The 24,268-nt window shown below is 48.9% G+C and overlaps 1 protein-coding gene across 1 annotated transcript in view; it reads right to left on the bottom strand.

Annotated features, from left to right (window-relative positions):
* The window catches only part of Dh31 (diuretic hormone class 2), a 74,960-nt gene extending 51,172 nt beyond the window's left edge, over positions 1–23,788 (bottom strand). Inside the window, exons 1-5 of the mRNA XM_076781790.1 lie at positions 23,411–23,788; positions 17,966–18,109; positions 696–1,336; positions 381–580; positions 66–293 (exon numbers count right to left, since the gene is read on the bottom strand). The gene's annotated coding sequence lies outside the window, so the exon portion shown is untranslated. The remainder of the gene's footprint in view (positions 1–65; positions 294–380; positions 581–695; positions 1,337–17,965; positions 18,110–23,410) is intronic.
* Between the last annotated feature and the right edge of the window lie 480 nt (positions 23,789–24,268).

The following is a 24,268-nucleotide window of genomic DNA, read 5'->3' as shown; positions in this document are numbered from 1 at the left end:
ACCGAGTCATACGAAACGCAAAATTTAAAGCATCCGATTACACTGATCATTTACAAAACACTGACCATTGTCTGCATACGAAGACCGTATTGGCACCATAGGGCCTAGGAGCCTGGCAATGGTTTTTTTCTCTCTTTGAGTGAACGCCAGATTGTTCTCGTTCAGTTTGATCCAAGTCAAGACGTCCTTCCGGACAGTACAATAAAGTTTCACTTTTAAAGTATAAAAGAGTACTGCTTTTTCATCCATTTCCAATACGTTTACTTTCTTTCTCCTGACACCGGATCGCCCAACTAGGAGAGAAACACATGCATTGCAAAACGTGTTAGCAGCGTACCAAACAACTCGCGATGTAAAGAATAAATAAAGAATAAATTCACCGTTAGACACGAGCGCAGCAAATCCTACCAAGTTTCTGGAATTGCTCACCTCGAGCGAGCTTCGACGTCTCCAACACGCGACTCGAGGGTGTCTCGGGTTACTAATGAGTTAGCGGCGATCAAGCGTGCACTAACGCTTTGGTTGTCCACGGCAGTTTCCAGCGACTAAGGATGACCTCGATGTTTCCTCAAATTATAACCTAAAAATTACAATAGCTTGGATGGGATGGAATCGCGAGGTCTTGAAGACTCCGAGGCTTCGAGGCTCGAAGCGTTCGGAATCTCCGTTGTTGGTTAAGGCGATATTCGTTTTACATGTAAGTCGTCGTATTAGCGGCCTTAAAACGGTGTTCCGGGTTGTCCGTTTTGGCGTGCACGCGCGCGCTTGCTCGCGAGCTAGCGGTACACGTGCGGCATGCGAGGCTCGATAGAGCGACGCGGTAACGCGACTCGCGCGTCCGCGTCGCAACGAAAGCAAGACCGATCTTCCGCTACGGCGCAATCAAGGCCGTACCACTGACTCAGCCCGACCAGCTGTTCGCTACAAAGAAAGAGCGCAAACGATATCGGACTCTCGCAACCGCGTGTGCCTTAGATAGCGGCTTCCTGGTGACCTCGGTGCATTAGTACTCGCAATGCCGCGTGTACCATGACTACATCGCCAACTGCGTTTCCCCCGTTCGATCGCGCGTACGGCCGATCGTTTCATCGGAAAAACGGCTCGCATGTCGCACGATTTTCGACCGATCGACCCGATCCTCCGGCACATGGCTACCAAAGCTCGAACAGAAGAGGTTAAGATTCGCATGTTTCTCCAACGTCGATTCGTTAATCCTCGGCTACGAACGGGTCGGAGATTTGTTTGTCCAAGAGTCGCTAGGTTATGTTCGATGGATATACAATGACGACCATTTAGTAGTTTCATTTCATCTTGGACTTCCTCGACTGATCTCCACCTGTTTCGATAAAATCAAACAGTTAAAATATGTTTGGAGAAACGAGAGCTTGGGTGACGAGGGAAACATATCGAAATATACCTTTCAATCCTACTGGCCTGTTAAAGATTACATACAAACAGTAGGATGGGCGAATAAACACTACGAGGCGTACAAGGAGACATCTACATGTCCCGGCAATTAACGACCGATCCCGAATATTTCCGAATACAAAGGTACGTTACCTGGATCTTTATGGAACTGAAATTTTACGATTCGAGGGGTACTAATGTTTCTGTATCTTGATTAGACTAGAATCGTTATTTGACCTACTGTACGACACACACGTCGCGATTACGAATATTGTTGACGCGTCGATGTGTCTCCGACGTTGCGACATCGACGACGAAGAACGATAACGACGACGACGGTGGTATCTTCGGCGACGTTGCACCGGGGAAAGAAAGCGGAGAACCCGCAGCGAGAGATCGGCCGCGCGTTTTCCCCGTCGCGGGGACCAGGGGGCAAAGAAAGGGAAAGGAAAGAGCGGAGGAGCTACGGGCGAGAAAAAATAGAGAAGAAGAACTCGTCCGTGGTTTCGAGTTACTCGCACGGTGGCCCGCGTCGATTCGTCCGAGCAGGATCGTTCGGGCCCGATCGCGCACGAGGGAACCCGACCAGGCCCGACGGGCCCAACCAGCCCTGATGCAGCCGGTCATCGAAATCCCAGCGACCACGACGCGGGCAAAATTTCATTCGAATAATAATTAGCAACGAACTAGTCGCTTGCTTTTAACACTAGGTTTACGGAATACGTCAATTTGACGCATTAACATTCTAAACCTAACGTTACAGAACTCATAAATATTATTTCGTAGCAATTTACATTGGATTTTAGAATATACATTCTAATTAAAAGAAAAATTGCATCTTAATGTAACTATTAACAGAGCGAATTACAATAAAAATATGCACGAGTGTCCGTAAACCTAGTGTTAAACAAGAGCTGCGGATCGTTAACGTACGTTTAAATAAACGAGACATAATCCTAGTTATCGTCCTCTGTATCTAACGGGGTCTGAACCACGGCAACAAAATCATTATTATTAAACGTATTTGTCCTTCCGCGTCTACTCCGTGAAATCTGTACTCGCCGGCTGGCGATAACAGACGATAATCGAATTCCAGCGATTAGTTTCTTTCAGGTAAAACGTCATAATCGGCTTCGACAAAGGACGGTCGTCCCGGCAAAGGTTGCACACGGATCGCGCGTCGCGTTCGGTGTGTGCGGCACGATTTTTTATTTCGCAGACGGTGTTGCGGCAAGGTCGCCGGTGTATCGACCGATATCGATCTCTCGCGATAAGATTGATCCCTTTCAGTCTCGATCGCGCGGCCGAAGTCACCCGGTATTACGCAGTTACGACCGCGAACGGCGATCGGTGAATCAGCGACGAGCCTTCGCGGGTTTCGTTTTTATCTTATCAGCCGGGCAGCGCGCACGAGCGGACGCGTCGTCTGGAAAACTCGTTCCTACGAAAGTCGAACTGCGCCGTAGAAATCCGTCGGTCGACGAACGGAGGAGCATGCCCCTGAACGGTGACGGATAAAACTCTATCTCGAGAGAAATTTCGAACGAGCGTCGGATAATCGAACATTCATTCGTAACTCGTTCGAGGGAAAATCAAATTTGCAATCGCGAAACTGAATACGCTCTCGTAAACGTGTATTGGTATTTAATTGCATCTTTGAGGTCAAATGTTCTTGATTTCGTGCGACTTTCGAACGAGAAAGTAGCGTTCTCTTTACACGACAGCTGCCCAGAACTTAATCCGTCGTAACTGCGAGATACGCATGTAGTCTAATTTAGTTCCATTCGATTATACGCGTTACCCCTTAAAAGACGGGTACTCCGTTTAAACCGTTTAAACTTCTCTTGTTTTCAATCGCACGATGCCTTGTACTTTCTAAACTAGTTGGAATACATTAACAAAAAGTTAAGTTTATATCGTGTTCTTTAACATCCGATTAGAAAGATAACTTTCGTTTTCTTTTTAAATTACGGCTGGCAGAGATCGATCGAGATGGGTTTCGACGATCCGAAAAATCCGCGGGGATCGCGATCAGAGGAGCGTTTCTCTATCCTCGCGACACGATCCGCGGCGTAGAACGTTGGACGTCGAGCTTGGAAGGATAGAGGGAGACGTTGGGTCGCGGCAGAAGTGTGTGTGGGAGAATGGCGATGGAGGGGGATGGAAGGGAGAGAGCGGCGTCGGTGGAGGAGAATGGCGAGGCAGGAGGAAGGACGGTCGAAGGGCTACAGACCGAGCTGACCGTACACCGTAACACGCATAAATTACGATGTAATTACAAGCCTGGCGATCACGATCGCCGGTTAGGACGGCAGACAGATCGGATCTCCGAGATTCTCCGAGAGGAAGAGGCGATCGGGTGGCAGGACGGGCAGCAGCACCGGCCAGACGGTCGAAGGGAGGAAAAGTCCCGGAGCCGAACGGGGCAGACAGCAATTCCAGAGCAACGTCGGCACGGCAAAGCGCCGGAAGAGGCAAAACTAGAAAATAATCGGTGCATGTGCGTGCGTACCAAAGCGACGCGCGCGTTCGCCCGGCTATCGAAAGAGAATCGCTCCAAGAGAATCGAATCGACCGGGCCCACCGAAGCGGATCTCCGGTGCAACCTCGGTAACCGCGAGTCGAAATCACCCAGCCGTGCATCTGTCGAATTGTCCTAGAACCTTCGCCGCTATTACGATTCTCCGTCCTCCTCCTCCCCCTCCTCCCCCTCCTCTTCCTCCTTCTCCGACCTACTCCCGCGTTCGAACTCGTGGACGAATCGGTTCGAAGTCTGCCGGGTCGAACGAAGAGTTCGAAAGTAAAGTTTACGGTGGACCGCCCACACGCTCTCCGCGAACTTCGAATGAATATTCAAGAAGCAGTTGCATAGATTCCATTGGACACACGTTGCGTTGGGTCATGGAAAATTTTCGCAACCGCAAGATTGTCTGCAACGAGCCGACGCTAATTCATCCAGAGATTATTCTAAAAGTTGAAATTTCATATTAGAAATAAGTAATTGGTAATTGAGTTTTAGTCTAGTGTTTTCAGTGGTACCTGGAGGACATTCCGACTTGGCGAGTCATTTCGAAGGGAGGACACCGGGCGTACGAAGAAAAGAGGAACGGGGACGCGCAACGCGGTTGAGAGCTGTTGCAGACCGTCGCGGACCACCGCGCAAAGAGGAGAGACCGCTCGTGAACTTTGGCCTTGCTCGCGCTCGAGGGCAAGGCCATTGGCAACGTTCACCCGAACTTCGTCGTCTCTCGGCCGAGTCGCGACCTATCGCCGTCGATTCGTATCCACGCAGAAAAACTTGCACCGACCAGTTTCACGTTGCATTCGCGGACAAACATCCTGCCGGTTACCCCCGTTTCGCGGCTGTCGATCCCATATTGTCGGTCAAACCGTTTTTCCAGCACGAGCGTCTTGCTCGGTCGAGCTAGAAAATTGTAACAAATAGGGGCCTAAAATTATCATCGAGGAAGGTGTGGCGTCACCTATCGTACTCGCCACCAGAGGGCTACGGTCTCGACTCTCTCGCAAGCGCTCGACCGACTACCCAGCAAAGCAGCGCCAAAAAGGGGTATTCGAATGACCCAATCTTGACTATCGCATGCGTGTCTTCTAGTCTACATTTGCCTAGAAAATTACCGTGAGATTTCGAGCCCGTGTTTGGCTAGATAGTGGGATAGGGGAATCATTGTCTGGCGGCTAGATCCGCCACGGTCTGGGTTAGACGAATCGTTGTCTCTCGGATAGATCCGCCACGGTGTTACGGTCAGGTTTTACGCGCCGGGAGTTTTTCCGGCGACCCCAGGTGTGTCTGGTCTGGCCCAGTGGAGCGTGTTCCCGCCGCCTCGCTATACTTCGCACGGAGTGCGAGATCCTGGGAAAATATTGTCCACGCGGTGGTTGTCGGTCGCGATCCGGTGCCCGCGGCGACCGAATCCGCCTCCAACACGCGCAGAGCTCGAACCCGATCGACGGACCGCTCGCCGATCGTCCGTCCGGCCGCCGAATATTTCACCGGTGCGCGTCCCGGAGGCGTCGCCGGGGACAACAGTTTCCCTAGGGAGTGGAACTCGACGCGATTCTCGGCGCGGAGCAATATCACGCTTCACGATCGACTTGGCAATGTACGGTGCAACCCGCCCGCTCGTCTCCGGGACGCTCCACCGCGCGAGAGTTCCGCGACACCTCGTCGACCACCGCGCCTCACCCTCGACGACCCTAACCTCGCGTGCGTTTAACCTCCGCTCCGGACTGGCTGTAAAAAAATAAAATAATATAAAAAAAACAGCAGTCGTTTGGACTTACAAACTCTAAGAATATCCGAGGATTTTCATTATGCTTTTATACCGTCTAATTGCAGTGGGAATTAAGGTCCAAGAACACTCAACCTGCAACATTGTTTACGGAGTTCAGAAGATCACGGAATAGGAGTTAAGAACCGGAACTTTACAACCCGCGTTAATGCTCGTTGGATTCTCTGCCGTAATTGTTTATACTTTTACCAGAAGTGCTCGCTCTTTGCATAAATAAATAAATAAAATCTCAAGTCGGATAGCAGATGTTCCCCGACATGAAAATTCATTCGATCCGTCTACCTAAGACGTTTAACCTACTTTTGCAAGATGATAGATTATGGGTACCTGTTGCTACATATCAAATAATAGGTGTAATAACTTGGTAATTTTAAAGATATAAGCAATTAAAGTTACATACCTTGCGATATACGTACTACGAGGATCAACATCGGTACCATCAAAGCGATCGTGAGGGAGATTGTATAAGCGAGCAGTTTGTGTGCTTCAACCCGAGAGTCCCGTTTACCCAAACACTTTTTGTTTGTTTGTTTTTTAATTGCTTCCATTTACAACTGCAGTAGCCGTTTATACAGACGCTGGAAACATAAAAGCACGGTACACGACGAATACAGAATTAATGCTCTCTAGCTGCGATCGTACTTTTATTTTTATTCGCTACTTTCGGAAAAAACGACTCGGTTCAAGTCACAGAATATTTCCAGAGACGTAATTAACTTCGCAGCAAACGGTATAATGAAACAGGAGAAATTTAAAAGGAAGTATGAAATAAAGCAGCGACGCGCGACGAATTCCCCCCAGCGGCAGAAATATGGAAACAGTTACAAATTATTTTAGAAACAAACGGTAACTTTTACAGCAAGCGTTCCCTTCAATATTATAATGAACTTTATTATAAAACGAAATGTTTAAATTATCCACGTGTTTCTGTATTCAACATTTTCTGTCGCGTCCCATCCCTACCCCTTCGACAGCACGAGGTCCCCCTCCAGAGGTTTCGTCCCCCCACTTTGGAAAACACTGGCTTACACCATCTGCGCCACGACCTCTTCGATGACAGAGATTGATACTCACAGTAGGTATTGCAAGGTACGTCTTTAATTGCTTATATGCTGCTCCTGCACGAATCCGTCTTCGTTTTCCCTAATTACTACATATAACCTCTACGAGATCGTTTATTACTACACTGCTATTCTCTTTCACTCGTATAAAGCTTGTAATTTCAGTCGTACAAGGCGCAGAGTGGCGAGTTCAGGACATTGAATCGAAAAGATTTATTTCAGCCTTAGTAGCTATCGTAACCTCCAAGCATCGCAAAGCTAAAGCTGATATTTCTAGCCACAAATAAATAAATGGTCCGCGGTTCGCAGGTTAAGAACCTACTGGTTCGATTCGTGTCTTCAAGAGGCGAACATGCGACGAAAATGCAGAAATGTGCAAACGTTCGGCCATTACCGATTCGATGACACGACCTAACCTATCGTTAGCTTTTCCGTTTTGCTCTACTGCCCCCTGGTTGACGTAGCTAGGAACTTTTTTGCCGAACGCAAACGAACGCGCGTAATAATGGTAAATTCGGCGTTCGGTGTACGTAAACGCACCCTAATGCGTACGGATGATAGAATAATCGCGGATCGCTCCACTCACTCTCATCGGCAGCTTCCCTCGCTCCCTTGCCCGACTACGCTTTGCCTCTCTCTCTGCCCCGCTGCTAGCTGTTTCACCGGGCCCCCGTGTCCCTCCGTGCTCTTCGCCTAACCTCGCGTCTGCCCGCTTCGTCCTGCCTCGTTTCGCCGTATGTACCTACGTTCGTCTCGTTCCCCCGCAGCCTCACCGCGTCCCGCTCGTATCTGCCCGCAGCGGGCCTCACCTCGGTTTGCTTCGTCCCGTCCCGTCCCGACCCGACCGGGCTCGTCTCGTCTCGTCTCGTCTCACGACGTCTCGCCGCACCTCGTCCCGGCTGCGAGGCCCCCTCCGTGCCCCGCGACCCCTCGTCGAAGCCTAGCTATTCCGCGTCACGTCGTTTCGCGTGCATCTACTTTTCCTTCGATCATTTCGTTTCTCCTTCGTCATCCTTATCATCGATGCACGCGTTATCCGCGCGAGCGCTCGCTTCTCTCGCGGGAGCGAGAACGATTCGACGGGGAGTCCTTGAATATATCGATTCGTCGAACAGACGCGACTAAACGGCTCGACCTTTGCGAGAATCGTTCCCAAGCGTTCGTCGGATCCCAGCAACCGTGCGTGTATACTCGAGGCGATTCAGGGTCGAGTCGGAGGAGCGTAGATCGATCGCGAGGAACGGTTCGTTCGATCATAGTCTCGTTGCGTACGACGCAAAAAGGTTCGCTTCGGTGGTCGGTTTCGTTTCGCGAGGCGTCGCGCGCGAGGCGCTAACTTCCCGCGAATAATCGCGCTCGAGGATGACGTTTTTGCGCGGCGGGGTACGAATAAGCCGCGCCGGACTGTGGGAAATTGTCAAGAAGAGTTAGGATGTTGCGCGGCGAGCAGATGGGAAGAATCATCGACGAGAAGGTGGTTGAAGATGCGGCGGAGGAGAAGGAGGGAAGGAGGGAAGGAGGGCGTAGGAGAGGAAGAGGCGGGAGAAACGGGAGACGCGCAGGAGAGGGTGGTGGTCACGGTGGTAATGGTAGGGTCGACGGTTGATAGTGGTAGTGGTGCGGAAGGCAGAGAGGCAGGGACGCGCGGCGATATACAACGCTGGCGGAGGTTAATGCCGCGATCCGGTTCAGGGGGCAGCCTCGATGCCTGGCTGAAAACGAGGCTCGGCTGGCTAGCTGGCCGTATCGCTATATAGCCGGCTGGCTGGCTGGCTGGTTGGCCGACTGGTTGGCTCATCGACCGCGTGGCTGTTCGCTTTCCTGTCCGCCCTCTCGATCGTTCGCTTGCTCGACCAACTGACCGATCGACCGTCTATGCTTTTAGATCGGGATCGTATCGGCGCGAGGGCACGGACCACGACACGGACGACGTGAATCTTGGATTCCTACGGAACGTGGAACGCGAACGGATTCGCGCTTGTCCGCGGGGTTGAACGACTGAACGCCCGGAACGTGGGAGTATCGCCGTGCTGCGCGGCTAACCTCCCGACAAAACGAGACCAACGAACTCTCGTCTGCGCTCCCGCGTACGACCCGTGTCTGCCGAAAAAATCGTCTAGGTCGTGACCGACGAGCGGCGTCCTTTGGCGGAGAAAATTATTGGCCCTCGCGAGACTCGCGGTTGGAAGATCAGCGTCGAAGGAGCTCTGCGCGGAACGGCCAATTTCTAGTCACCTATTGCGCATAACAATTTTTCCCGCGTAATGTAGCAGGACATATATTTGGCGGGAACCGTCAGGTGGCCTGACCTGTACCTGTACCAACTATATGCATTTGGAACTTTACTTTCCCTTTAAATTCCAGGAAATTGTGTCGTTGGTATTATTCGATAAATGTATAGAAGACAAAGCTAATGACCTAATATCGATTGGGGTGTCCCAGGTTATTCTCCAATCGTGAAAGCTGACAGCCGCATCGATGGTCGACTTTTATGACTTTACAGGAATATTTTTACAGGTATATTCGACCCTTTCCGTATTTAACCGTATATCGGCAAAATTGTAGAAAGGAGACGCGTACGTTTCGTTATTTTCAGTGTTTTCAGAGGATCAGAACCTGGAACCACTCCTAACCTCTCTCTCTCGGTTTGTCGCCTCGCGAACTTGCGGAATCGCTGAACGAGCATGGACACGAAACACGGGCGACAATGACTTTGAAACGCTCGTTAGGGGTCTGGTTGGCCCAACTAGGAACGGAATCGTCGACATTAGCATACAATTCCCGCAGGTTTTTCCCAGCGGGAACGATTCTTAGTCATACGTTTCGGTTCGTTTCTTCTTTTCTTCCGCGGGTTTTCGCGTTCCAGCGCGCTGGCTCGTTCCGCGCTGTCCCCCGCGGACCCGCGCTGCCATCAACGTCAGCCAACCAAGTACCAAGGATTTCGCGTTACACGAACGAGTTTCACCGACCTTGACCATACCGTCCCGTCTCGCGAACCGGTCAAATATGTTTTCTTCCATCGGTCGATAATCCCGCGCGCGTGTGAAGGTTCGCCCTTCGGGACAAATATTCGCGAGGCTGTTCGCCGAGAGAGGAACGGTAAACGGAAAAGAGAGTCGCTCGCGCGGCGCGATGGAGCTTTCAACGGGGTCGCAGCATCGGTTACGCAGCAAGCGGGTCAGAGACCCGCGATCTGGTTGGCAAACCATGTGTACCGATCCCCCGTGTTCCTCTAAACCGTCGCCCGACGACGTTTATCCGACGCGACGCGAGGAAACGTACGGCTCTTTCGAAATCTAGCATCGCCGCGGGACAACGATCGGACGATTGGACTCGCTCGAGCTCCTCCGTCGCGGGCCACGAGTCGGTGCGTCCACGTATGTCGTTAAATATCGGAGTTGACATCGTTTGACCCGTCTTCCCGTTGCTCGCGACACTCGGTTCTCGGCTCTCGGCTCTCGGCTCTCGACTCGCAGACTCTGACTCACGTCAGGGCCGTCGGTACGAGGTCAACGACAAACGAACCTCCGGAGCGAACGATCTCGTCTCGCTTCACCTCGCGTCGTTTCTCCTACCGCGTCGCCTTTCCTCGATATCTTTCCCCAATACCGCGAACGTCAACCCTTTTTGTCGCCCGTGGGACCAGACCGCCCGAAACGAGCCCAATTATTTTCGATCGTACGCGAAAACATTCCAAAAAGATATCATTCATTTCTCAGTAGCGCGCGTACAGTCACGTTTAGGAATAACGTTAATACGTTTTGTGAAATTAACGCTAGATTTACGGCCACTGATAGCACGTATATTTATCGATACCTTTCACGATTACCTTAAAATACGATTTTTCTTTTAATTAGAATATGTATTCGTGCCAATGCATCGATCAAATTCAATATAAGTTGTTACAAAAGAATATGTACGTGTTCTGTAGTTTTAAATATGGAATCTGACATCCGTCAAATTGACGGCTTCCGTGAATCTAATGTTAAAAACGTATGATAAATACGGTCACTGCGTCGTAGGAACTCGCGTATTCTTTTCTGTTCTATCGCAGGTGATACGCGGCTTTGTTACAGGTAGACTTAAAATCATACATTCTTTTGTAATTACGTATCCGACTCTTTAGATCAAGGACATTGCATCGATGCTATCTATACTGATTTCACGAAGCCATTCGATAGAGTTTTACGCTGCTCAGACCGATATCCTTAAACGTAGTTAAATATTATCATTTTCCTTCGACTAAATAATATTGTCTCAACCTCGAATAAAGTTCAGGACCTTGGCGTCTTGTTCGATTCGTCGTTAAATTTCGCTGGCCATTACGATCGTGCTCGCGATCACGCATCGGAAGCATTGGACTTCGTACAAAGATTTTTAACGAATTTTTAAAATCTCGAAACTTTTGCAACTTGACGTTATTAATATATTTGAACCGATACAACGCTGCGTTGGAGTCTACGAAACTAATTACGTATCTATTTCAGGATAACTTGAGAGCGCAGAATTTGGCAAATGGAAGGAAAGCGTTTACACGAGGCATTTAGCGGCGGATATTAAATGCAGACAAATCAGGAACTTTCTTTCTTCCGAGCCTAAAGGAACTTCAATCCAGCGCACACGGATCCCACAATCTGGATATCTAATCTAAACTAACACCTATGGCGAGAAAGTGGATGTTTCTTTAAGCTTAATATCATTCTATACGGATACAAGAAAAGCGATCTCTAATCTAACTCTCACTCTTTACCTTTCCAATTTTTGTATAATATATTTAATTCTTTATAATATACTTATACTTTTCCTTCAGGAATTCCCATTCATAAGATGCAATAACGATAATAATGTATTATTTATTAGTCTAACAGGAAGATAAGAGATAAATAAGTGTATGTATAAGCGATAAGATATATTAGATTAATATATCTACTCTTCGCCCCCTCCCTCGATGTATACCGTTTGTTATGCAAATTTCCAACGACTGTTCATCAAGTATAGAATAAAATGTTTCACAACGAACACGAGTTTAACTGTAAATTGCTCCACGTCGATTTTTCTTTGATTATGAATAATCGAAATGAAATTTCCCTCGACCACGTTGCGATCATTTTAAGCTTTGCCGTGATCTTTGAAAATGCCTCGATCGTGATAGGTCGTTTCCCGGCCGGGCTTGCGCGCGATACGATCTACGACGCAAAGCGCAGCGCTTTAACAATAGTCCGTGCGAATACGTATGTACGCTCGAGACCGTCCATGTTGCGTGAATGAAATTTTATATACCGGTTTCACGGATGGGATTGTAATTTGTTGGCGGGTGCTTGAAATCCTTCGAGCCGCCGCGACGCCGTTTGGAATTAGAATTTTCGCGGACGGGGAAGAAGCAGAGAAAACGTCGCGGTCGGTACGATCGAAGGGGACACGGGAACGGGAATTTCGACGCGTCAGAAGCGAGAACGAATCGCAAGATTTCCGATGCTCGTACTTGAAATTCCGCGTGGCAATTCGCCAAGGGCGCGAGCGTTAAAGAGATTCGTTAACCTTCCTCGCTGCGAATAAACGAGGTCCTCGCCAACGTCATTACGGTTCGTCGAGCGATTCGCGGAGCTCGGTTATTAATAGGTGCACCGATCTGCGCGATGGGAAACGAGAATTGGCAATGACGCGCTCGCGCGCGAAAATCCTACTAAACAGTCGCGCGGAAGCCAGGAAAAAAGACGGATAATGGAACGGGAAATACACGTTTATCCGGCACCGACGCGCATTTGACTCCCGGCCAAAATCATTTTGCTTTGTTCGTTCCGTCTAATCCGATGATTTTATTTGCGCGTTCCCTTCGGTTAGCACGATTCAACGAGACAAATTCGGAGCTACGGTTGTATAACAATCGCGATCGCCAGGTTGCTGATTTTACGCAGTTATGGCGTATGCAAATGCGAAAAAACATATGCTAATCGCGTACAAAAATTTATGCATTTATGCAAAGTGGAATATTATTACTATATTATTTTATGAGATATATTCCGTGCGAGTTTTGCATACGTTTTCCATATTAGTGCACATTATAAATGCATGAAATCCACGATTGACCGATTAAACGATTGTAACTTATTGCCTACGGAAACAAGAATCCGAATCGTTGCAGTGAGATCGTAGCCATTGCACCATCGAAGCATTAACAAATTTCTCTTAATCGAATGGTTTGTTGTTTCGGACCGTGCGACTGGCCGACGTGGAAATTCGTAACATCGATTTCTTTCCCTAAGCTTATTTATTTACCTTCGATAATTAACGGCGCTATTGCATCTGCAAGCTCCTTCGATTTCTTTTATATTCCTTTTTTCTGGATCATTAATGTCATTCGTATCTAATTTACGTAGGACGCTAAACTCCGGAGCATGTATACGATTAACTTAATGAGGTCAACTACCGCGACAAGTGCTACAAGTGTATTCAAATTTCACAACCGATCTGTGTTTATTTTATATCGTGCTTCTTTGTATTCGAACGGTCATCTCCCGATGATGTTAATACCGCTGTTAATAACAATAGCGGGTCGAAGTTCAATCGTGTACCGAAACTTATAAGCAACAGGGGAAAATCAGATAGAACGCAGCGAACCGAAATATTAATGAAACTATGTTTGTCGATGCCAAAGAACCCCGTAAATTTACGCGTTAACGTTTATTTCGATACCCAGTTTATTCAAAGCCACGCTGTATTATCTTGTTTCCGCCAATATTTGTCTATGTTTGTATAGAAAGAGAGAAAAATAAGGAAACTGTCATGGCGGTGAATGGGTTAATATGCTTGTAACGGAGGATGCGATAAGCAATATGGGGCTCCTATCGTGACACAGCTTGGCCACCACTGACAAACTCTATCTAGCGTATCGAAATGGGTCACTGCTCCGTTAATAAATTACTATTATAATTATTAGTATTATTGCGAGCATGCGACGCTATCGTATTCAATGCAAACGAATCTTTCCCCGCCGATTGCATATTGCACCGTTTTAATTACTACAGCTCGTACCGACGGAACTCGATTTAAAATCAGTATGGAAATGCGTTCCACTTATTTATTACAAACGATGGCATGGTAAACGTAGCCTCTCCAGTTTATTTATCCTGACAAATTTTATTCCCCGCTAAGCGTTTCCTTAAGATCGGCATAAACTACCTACCATGCGATTAGTAATGTTTCCTGTAACCTTAAACGCGGTAATTATCGGAGAATTCGAGATTACACGAGCATCATCCTTACTAACGTGAATCTCAATGCGATCGAATTATAAATCGAAAAATAACAATTACAGAACCGGTATAACATCGGTTCCGAACACGTACGAAGTAACGTCTAACAAGAAAAATCGCTGGTCGATCTAATTTTCGGGTGGCGGGACACCTATGCATCGCGTTTTACGGTAAACGATAAACCGCGGGAGCGCGTTTCGCGGCGGTTTCCGTACGATCGGCAATGCGATTTTTAGCGATTCTCGGCCACGCAGGGCGATAAAGGAGCTCGAAGGAAAGCGGTTGTAAGCGAGCCGGACGGTGTTGGAGAGTTCGGCGCGGTGCGACGTAAATAATATTTTTACGAGGGAGCCGCGGCGTACCTCCGCGCTGTCGGAGCGGCGCGGCTTTCTGCTTTTTGCTTTCCACTCGTTTTGCCGCGAGAGGGAATGAGTTTTTTTCGGTCGGTGACGCCTGTTTCGAGGCCCTCTCGAATAACTCTACGGTCGCGGCCTCCGTGTCCCTCGATACCAGGAACTCGACGGTGCTTGCCCTCTGCCCGCGCCTCTAAATCTTCACGAAAAACATTCGTTCGTCGCTCCATCGTTTTCCTCTCCCTCTCTCTCTCTCTTTCTCTACGTCCAGGCGCTTCCGTTTCGTCGCGGCGCGTGCGCTCTCGCGACTTTGACCGGTTTACTGTAACGATTCTTAACCCCTTAACGCTCATGCCCGAGTCTGACTGCTTTCGAAAACAATATTTGCTTAATCTAACGGTTTAAGGGATGACAATATTTGTTTCTCTTCAAATTATACGTTACATACAACGTTGTGATTAACACGCTAATGGCTTGTCCGTCTGGCCAACATGTATTTCTTATTATGCACTACATATTACGGTGAAATATTATTCACAATAGGTAAGATGAAGGCAAAAAACTGTTCCAAGAAAGTTGTGATATACTGTGGAGACTGTACTGGTTCACCTTCCCTTTGTTTGGAGTGTTTTGATACGGCATATATAAATAAAACTATTTTTGTATGTTCTATACTGCATTACCTTCTACACACCATTTTAGTAACGATGATAATATCGAAAAAGTTACTCGAATTATGTGTTTCTAGTAATCTCGGCTTCGCCGGGCACCGGTGACCCCCGTGGCGCTACGGACAAACTCAGAGCCGGTCAAGGGGTTAAGACGAACGTTGCACCGTCATTTCGACACTAGCAGTCGGAGGGATAGAGACGTACGACCGACGAATCGAGTTCGTTTTAAGAATCGTATCGCGGATCCTTGGGCCGACGTAGCCGATTCTCGCAAACCGCAATCCTCTCCTTATCTTTCTACGAATTACGCTCAGAGCGGAAGATGCGACGCAGCGATTTTACGTTCCTCCGAGCGCGCGACTCCCTTCTCGGAAGGTGTCGACTCGCGTCTCCCTCCGGCTCGTCCTTCCACCTCTGTCTGCGTCCTTTTCTCTTAATCTCGCCATCCATCTATCCGTATCCGCCTCGCTTCTTCTGGACGCGACGCGACGCGACGCGCGATCATCGACGGAAAGGGAGCGTGAGCGGTGCGGAGCGGAGCGGCGAGCGGAGCGGAACGAAGGGGGACCCGGAGAAAGGCGAGGAGAGAAACGGAGAGGGAAAACGCGACAAGGAGGACCAGATCCAGGGCAAGAGGAAAAGGTAAAGAGCAAGGAAGCCGAGGATGGAACTCGTCCGAATCCTGGAGGGAGATTATGGTAATTCCGACCGACGTTTTGGTGCCGTAAAAATAATACGACGGTGTTCCCTGCACGGCTACCGGGTACTTTGCTCGTTCGCTGCGTGCACGCTGATTCATTCCGCGGCGATAAAAACCGACGTGACTCAAACACGAAGCGATGCCGGAGCTAAAGCGCGCGATACCTCTCGCACCGTCCGTGAAAACAATCTACCGGCGACGACAAAGGCCGACACCGATTCGTCGAATCGCGTGCAACGGCACGGACGGATCGACGGATTCGACGATTCGCGTGCAACGGCGGCGATAGTTTTCCACGAGAAACCGAGAGATCCGTAACTTTATCGCAACCCGTAAAACCATCGTAAAAGAATCGAAATTGGTGCACGGAAACTGCGCGGCTCGAGAACACTCTTCCGCCGCAATTCGAACCGATTCGGCCGCGATTCCAAGATAAAAAGAAACTGTTCAAAAGTGTTGCTCGTTTTGGAAGTCCCTTGCAACCACGAAGGAATCGACTAATCTTCCTCGGTTAACAGATTAATGGCTGTGTTACGCGTCTATTAGAACTAATCGAATTCCATGTTCGACTCGAAACGATCAGGAGCATACCTGCTTTTTACGACGCGAGACCCACATCGATCTACGGTTCTAGGAATCCGGCCGATCGAATCATCTCTTCGGCTGACACTTACGATAAAAACGTTGCCTCCCTAGCTTTTGTCCATGACTTTTATGCAATATTTAACTAACATTTTACCAAACGCGGAGGCTTCGATGCCCAATCGAGACTTTCGAGATATCAAGATCGAACAATGTTCCGAATCGATTCGTTTCAATTTCGAGACCACTGCTGTTCAGTCGTAACGAGTTCCGTCGGTCTCTCGGGGCTCGTTATCGAACAGAGTTCGACTGTCGGTCGCGGTCGTTTACACGTTGCAAAGATATTTTGCAACGCGATTATTAGCCAAATGTACACGCATGACGTAAACCCGTGGTTATAAATAAATATGAATAATAATAATATCGCTCGCGTTAGCAGAAGGAGAACAGCCCGAACGACCGCGAACGCGAACAAGATCGCGTCGGGGGTGAACGAACCGCGAGTTCTCGGTTTCGAAGCGGTGTCGGACGGACGCACACTCTTGCAGGTCGATTCCGATGCCAAAATAGACTAACGAGCGGAGAAGAAGAAAGCAAAAGTTGCGCGTATTTGCGAGGCCCGATGATCCTTTTCGCCAAAACTATCGCGGCAGTTTTGCGTTTTCCTTGGTTCCCGCTTTCGCGAATCTCGACCGACGTCCACGAGGATACGGCGCGAGTTATAATTTTCTCGAGCGGGTTGCGAGAGCGTGGATGGAAACGGAGACGAACGGAAGAAGGTGGGTCGTCGAAACGTTTCGAATTCACGACTTTCGGACACGCTTCCTTTCGCCGTTTCCGGCGCAGATTCGTCCCCGAATGGTAGGCTAAATTGCACGACAGGTTTACAATTACGGTGTTCCGTGAAATTATTCCCACACCGTATCTCACCCCGTTTCTCGTCCACGACAATTTTAAATCGTCAAAGCGTAACACACCTAACGTTACTGCCGCGAGTACGCGTACAAACATTGCAGTCTAGATGAGGATATTATCGATGCATTGGCGAGTCTTTCTCGATAAAAACGAGTCCGAACACGACCTCCCTTGGTGTATTTTTAATTTACGATAAACTTTCAACTACGGATAATGAGAATAGTCCGGCGAAAAGAGTCGCGTGTAGACTCGCGTTTTCGTTAAGATACAAAGTGTCCTCTTGGAGGGGCTTTACAGAGTTTGTTTGCGATCGTTTCGTCGGGAGTATCGTTTACCCGTGACGGAGTCGTCCTCGAACGGAAGGCTGTTCCTTTCGAAGACGACGGAGAGGTTACTCGCGTTCGGTTTGCGGATCCTGGTCCCACGAGAAGCGGAGGGAAACGCGAGCGAGTTCCGGTCGGGTTCTAGCCGGGACGACCTTTGCTCGGGCGGACGGGTGGTCCGATGGCGACCGGCGAATTCCGGTTACTCGGTCTTTTGGAAGCGACTACGGGATCGGTCCCGGCCCCGCGCACCGGCCAATTATGAGAACCAGGTCGTAGAGTTTTGTTGCGCAACCGTGAACGGGCGAGGCTCGCGTTCGAAGCAACCTCGGTGAAAGCGAAGGATTCTACTCGCTCGCGATACAGATGTACGCGGCCACGGATATATACCTGCGAGGCGTCGAATAAAGAACGACGGAATACGGAACGGAGGATGCAGGACTAGGATCTCCTTCCACGTAAACGCTCCTCCAACTCTTCCTCGTCAGCCATTTTCTCTTCTTTCTCTTCTCTGACACTATCCGCGTATAACTCCTAAAAATTTCAATGAAATATATTAATTACAAAAATACTTGTCGGATGAAGGAATTGTACATCACTATAATCACCCGTCGTTTGGGAAAGTTTTAATAAAAGTCGTTCATGTGTGTTAACACGTTGACTGCATTTTACGCGGATGCACATTATGTTGAAACATTATTTACAGCGGATAAGGCGAGTCGTGTAATGGTGTTTAATGCATTTTTCGCGGGTCACCGGTGACCCCCACAGTCAACGTGTTGATTTAAATGCTATTGCTCGCATTAGCACTATTGCTAACAAATACTCTGCGAAGCAACGGAGACATTCGAGTGGACGAGGCACGTGGGACACGCTGGTACATCGACGAGTATTACCGACGTTAGAGTCGAACAATAGAGCAATTACACGTAAATTCTGTAAAATTTCCTCGCCTGCCAGGGGATTGTGTAACCGATAATCATTGGCGGTATCTCCGGTTGGAATCGTCGGAAACTTTTCCGAAGGAAAACGCATCGATTTTCGATCGAACGACGTACGAGCTCGCAAAGAGTATCCCCCCGTCCCTTGGGCTCCGGTGGGTGCTCTTTCTAATCGACGATACAATCGATTTCGAATAGAATCGGCTGAATTTTCTATAGGTTCCTCGTGGACGAAATACGGGCCGCGAGAGAGCCGAAGAAACGGACGTGCAGGTAAACGGGCAATCCGACAGGCAGGTAAGTCGGTTGGTAGGTAGGAAGGTAGGTAGGTAGGTAGGTAGAAATGTAAGTAGGTAGGCAGGTAGGTAAACAGGGAGGCAGACGGTCAGGAAGGCAGGCAAGCGACAGCAGGCAGCTAGGCGGCCGAATAAATAGCTAGATAAACCTTATTAATTTTCAAGTAGCGCGGAACCACTGGAACTCGGACGTTACTACTGACCGAAACACGCGCGCCTGGAGTCTACGAAAAGTCGATTTCCAATGTAGAAAAGAATTTTAATCTCTAATTTAACCCTTTGTACTCCAATGGCTACGGTGACATACATATCATACACCACACCTCGATTTAAAGTTCACGTATAGCAACGCAAATTGACAATTTATAAATTTCCTTAAAATGGCGTTACAAAATTGTATTCGAGTAGCCGGTTACTTTTATTTAGATGAATCCTTGGAGCGCAAAGGGTTGATAAAGCGAGCTTCTGGCAATTACAATTACATTTTTGAACCAGTTACACGAGAATGCCCCCTTAAAGAGGAACTGGGCCCTGGGTCGCCGCGGATAAAAATCGGCAAAGCAGGAGCGCGTTGCAAGGATGGCTGCGAGATCTCGACGCATTGAATTTCTCGGTTAGGCCGTCCTTGAAACGCGCGGCACGGGGATCCATTCGATCCGAATCGCTCGGACGCGATAAGAGTCGTCGATCGGACTCGTCTCGTACGATCTCCTCGACCTTCGTTTCCGGGTCGATCGCGAATAACGAACGGGCATCTTTGTTAACGCGTCCCGTCGTCGCGTATCGGCGTCGAATCGAGCGAAAATCAACGGCCAGGTCTCGAGAATCGAACGACGACGTCGGAGTCGGCCGGGGGGAGGACGGGGGACGAGGACGAGGACGGCCACGATTCGAAAGGGGGCCCGAACGGTCGTAAATCTCCAGGCTTCTCCGACGGAACTGGTTCTACGAAATAGGTTTCGTCCTCGGCAGTTATACCTGCCCCTCCGTCGAATGCAAAATTGTTCTCGGCGGCCGCTGAAACCGCAGCGAGCCGAACGCTCTTCTCTTCGATGCGTGCCGAGCGAACGTATTTTTCGACGGTTCCTGTTAAACGCCCGCCCGCCTGCATCCGGGATGCAACTGAGATGCATCGAACCGATCCGCCATACGCTTCCCTTCCGCCTCCAAAGTACCCTAATCTTGCGCCAGCGTTCTCGCTTTCGACCACCGCGCGATACCGTTCTTACGAGCCGTACAATTCCGGACGAAAATATCGTTGGTCATGGGTTATGGCAGATACATTTCTAAGACTGTATCGTTTAAGAAAACGCAAACAAAAAAGCAATCGAATTCTTTGGAGGTTTACAGTACAAGACCCCCTTAAGCATCTTTGTAATTAGCCCTTAAGTGAATTATCGAGGCCCTCGCAAGTTTAAACCAACAATTATTTGATATACAGGGTGTTCGACCACCCCTGGGAACAATTTTAATGGAGGATTCTAGAAGCTAAAATGAGACGAAAATCAAGAATACCAATTTGCTGATGGAGGCTTCGTTAAAAAGTTAACGATTAAATTAAAAAATTTTAAATCGTTCTGGAAAAATTATTTTCGGTTGCGGGGGTCTATTACAATCATTTTTGGTCATTAGACATACCCCTGAAATCCTACCCACTTTCGAGAAAAAAATTCAGTACGGTCGGTACTTTAAACGTTAATACCTTTTCAACGAAGCCTTCATCAAGAAACTGGTATTCTTGATTTTCGTCTTATTTTGGGCTCTAGAATCCCTCATTAAAATTCTTCCCAGGGTTGGCCCAACACCCTGTATATCAATGTAATTATTTGAAAATGTACGTAATCCCCTATTCGCTATTTTTGAAATGCTTGAAAGTCGATTTCCATTTAGCAATTGATAATCAACGTCGAGTAAAATAATTCAGTCGAGACTCAGGGTCCGCTTAAGGGTTAATTCCTCAGGAATAAAATGGTGAAATATATTATTCGGCTACGATCTTTAGAACGCGACCTTCTCGTCGAAGGGCGAAATTTTTCCATCGGTTCGCGGGTGGACGAGGAGGCTGCGCGGAGGAGCGGAAACGGGGGTTGCAGGCAACCCCGTGGAGTCGAGTTTCGAGTGTAACGAGGAGCGCGCGACGTCGCGTCGGAGGGAAGGGTTCCATGCAAATGCGCGGCAGATTGGAAACGGGGAGATGCACGGCCGCGTTGTCCTCGTCGACGAAGGGGTGCGGGCTCCCTCGAGGGAGGAGTGCCGGGAGGGATGGTGCGCGAGCACGGACCCGGGAACGGTGGTCGTCCCCGGCTTTCGGTTTACCTTCTAAAAATATAACGGGGTGCGGTCGAGGAGGTGTAACTCGTAAGGTCGCGAGTTCGATTCCCTCCGAGGGAAAATACATCGCTATTTCTAGAATCCTCGCGCGGCGAAACGATTCGCTCGCGACGCGCGAAAAGGACCGTACGCGCGGTGGTTCGCAATCGCAAAACCTATTTACAGTAAACACTAGTCGAACTGTTCCTATCTACGATAAATACTTGTGATTTCTTTACAAATTCCACGCACTTTTTCGAGCAGACTATTTACAGAGCGAGTAATTTTCGTTTGCACCTATTCTCCGTAATCGTAAGGTCGCCCTAAACATTTATAAAGCAGCAGCCATCGAAAGAAACTTCTCAATGTATAAAGAACATTGCGTGGCATTTGTCGGACGAAGGATTTTTCGCGTCGTTTTAAAACCGCGCGACGACCGTCGAGTCGATTCGAAAGGCGATGAACTCTGCTGGCGAATTTTCGCTCGGACGATGCACGCGACCACGTGGGCAGACCGCGAGGAAACGACTGCGACGAAGTTTGGCGGAAGACATTTTGCCCGAAGAGGACGCCGAGTCCCGAATCGAAAGCCGCGGTTTCTTGCTTCCCCCTTTTACATCGTACCGAAAATAGAAAACACGGCTCGGTGTCATACACGGTAGGCTAAATATCGCTGGCGATTCGCAGTGGAGCACTTTGGAAGGAAACGGAATGTCTAGTTAAAAAAGTTCGAAATCACTTATCGGTCTAACAAATAGGATTTTCGCTCGGATAAGAAATTTGCTCGCTTCTGCAAGATAGTCGGAGCGTTTCGAGCGGAATCGTAGGTGCTTAGTTTCGTAGCCGTTCGAAGGAAAAGGGAAACGGCTGGCTCTCACTAATTACGACCGACTCGCGCTCACCGACGCCAGAGATTGCGTTCGCTCGAGTTCGCGATCGACGAGGTTTCGTTTCGCTTTGCCTTTCAGCGGAGCGCGAGTCGGCTCGAACGCTAGCGTAAATCGATACGCGGCGCCATATGCACCGTTGGCTGCTTCACCGAATCGGTAAAACGGACGCAAAGAGCATCCCGACGGCTTTGAACGGAACCAGAGTACAACATCCGAAAACGAGAACCAGTGGAGGGGTACGAGGGGGTGGAAAACATCGTTTAGAACAGATGGCGTATCGCGAACGCTTACGGACGAGTGGGCGAATGTTCGGAAACCGTCGAGAGCACGGCCAGCCAACATTTTTTACGCTCACGAAAACTCTCGACGACGTATAGAACGCGAACCAACGTTTGCCTATTATCGTTGGCGTTACTGATCGTTCCAACACGCAACAAACGCAATTTTTAGCGGTTCAACGGACAATTAATCGGTAAACAGGTGACTTGATCGTATTGTATGCTGTGTTAATCTACGAAGATCGAGAAGATAGAAGTTCGAGTGAAACGCAAACGAGGAGAAAGAATTAAATGCGTCGTGCGAGCAAAGGTCTAGGAGGGTTCGACGGGGGGAACTCGACGAGAGGGGCTGAAGAGAAATAGGGGCCGGTTCTCTGCAGGCGGAGGCAGCGAAGGGTGGGCTGCTAAGAGGCCGAACTCGAGGGGTTGCCGGAACTTTACGGGTTGTAAGAGCGGCTGGCCCGTCGCAACGAGAATTAGTTTGGGATTAACCGACGGGGCTTCGAAGCGATTATCGCAGCTTTGCCAGCAGGAGCGCGACAAGTTCCGCGTCGATCTGCCTCGGTGCAACCGGGTGTTTTCCAAGTTTTCGTCCAACGGCCAAGAATCACCGTCGACGATACGCGTAACGAGCAAACGAGCGTTGCAATCCGTTAAATGAATTTGGTCTAAACGAACGACGATCAGAGTACTTGTCGTGCTCGTTGAACACAGTCGGTTAATCACTCGCCTCGGGTTTTACTGCTTGACGCGAATTAGACACGGATGACTGCAACGATCGAAAAAAAAAAGATCTACATAATTGTCGCAGGAGCTTGCAGATACGGCGATGCGATTAATTGGATCGCACGAGCCATAACGAGATGAAGGCCTTGGCGTTCTACAACGCAGGTATCTTTCTAAATGGATTACACGGTACATTGTAATTACAGTAATTCGAATCGTCGGAGAATAATTGTTCGACTATGATAATTGTTGCTTCCGAGTCTCTAAGGTTTTTAATGCCCACTGCTAAAGATCTTCATGGTCCAGGCACACTGTAGCTTTCCCATGACGTGCCTGGTACGTTAAATATAAATAAATGAAGTATGTTCCAAGTTGGGAATAAAATGTTGCTCACTAGTTATTTCGATAAAATCGTGGGTCGACGCTGGTTCGGCGTTTCCCTCGTTGACTGGCCGTGACGGCTGCACGCCGCGGCGCCGCCGTGGAGAGCGTCGAGCACGAGGGGCTAAAGCTCTTTTTCTTTCTCGGTCTGTACGGTCGTCTTGCTTCTGCTCGGCCAGGCGCCGTTTCGCGTTTCGTCGGTAGTCACGCGAAATGGGCCGCTTCACGGACTATTGCCTCGGCCGATTGCCGGCCGAACGATCGATTTCGTAACGGTATCTGGCCAAGGAAATTTCGATGCCTATCGACGTATCGGACCGTGCCTTCAAACCCGATCGTTAGGTAACGTCCATGCCAAGGGAAAATCATGGTGGCTTCGACGATCCCACTTTCCAGATCCTCGAATCGATGGACGCGTCGAACTGTCGTTTCCTGTGGAAACAAATAACATTTAGCACTAATCGCGTCATCTACTGTATAACATGTCGAACTATGCAAACCCTCGACGCAAAGATGCACGCGTACATAAATAAGCTCGCCTGTTTCCGACCCTTCGATCGACAATAAAAATGAAACCACGTGGTGGATATAACCGAGACTTTGAGAGCTGTCTAGTGAGTCACGATGCTTACTAAAAACAAACAATTTTCGATGCTACGAGCACCAGCACTTGGATTTTCTAAGGACTTATCGAACGACCCTCGTAATTTATCGCATTCGTGGAGTTTCGAGGTTTCATCGTTTGGGCCCGTCAAGAGGCACCGGGAGACACTTTACGACGTCGAGTCAGCCCTGGTTAGAACGAATTTCGAGAAGTTTCAACAATTCTAAGCCTCGAACCGTTTCAAAGCAAAGACTCGGAAGAGGCAAT

Source organism: Colletes latitarsis, chromosome 14, assembly GCF_051014445.1.
Source record: "Colletes latitarsis isolate SP2378_abdomen chromosome 14, iyColLati1, whole genome shotgun sequence".
In the NCBI taxonomy this organism is placed as follows: Eukaryota; Metazoa; Arthropoda; class Insecta; order Hymenoptera; family Colletidae; genus Colletes; species Colletes latitarsis.
The sequence above is the reverse complement of the archived record's forward strand: the minus strand, read 5'-3'. Positions and strand labels throughout refer to the sequence as shown.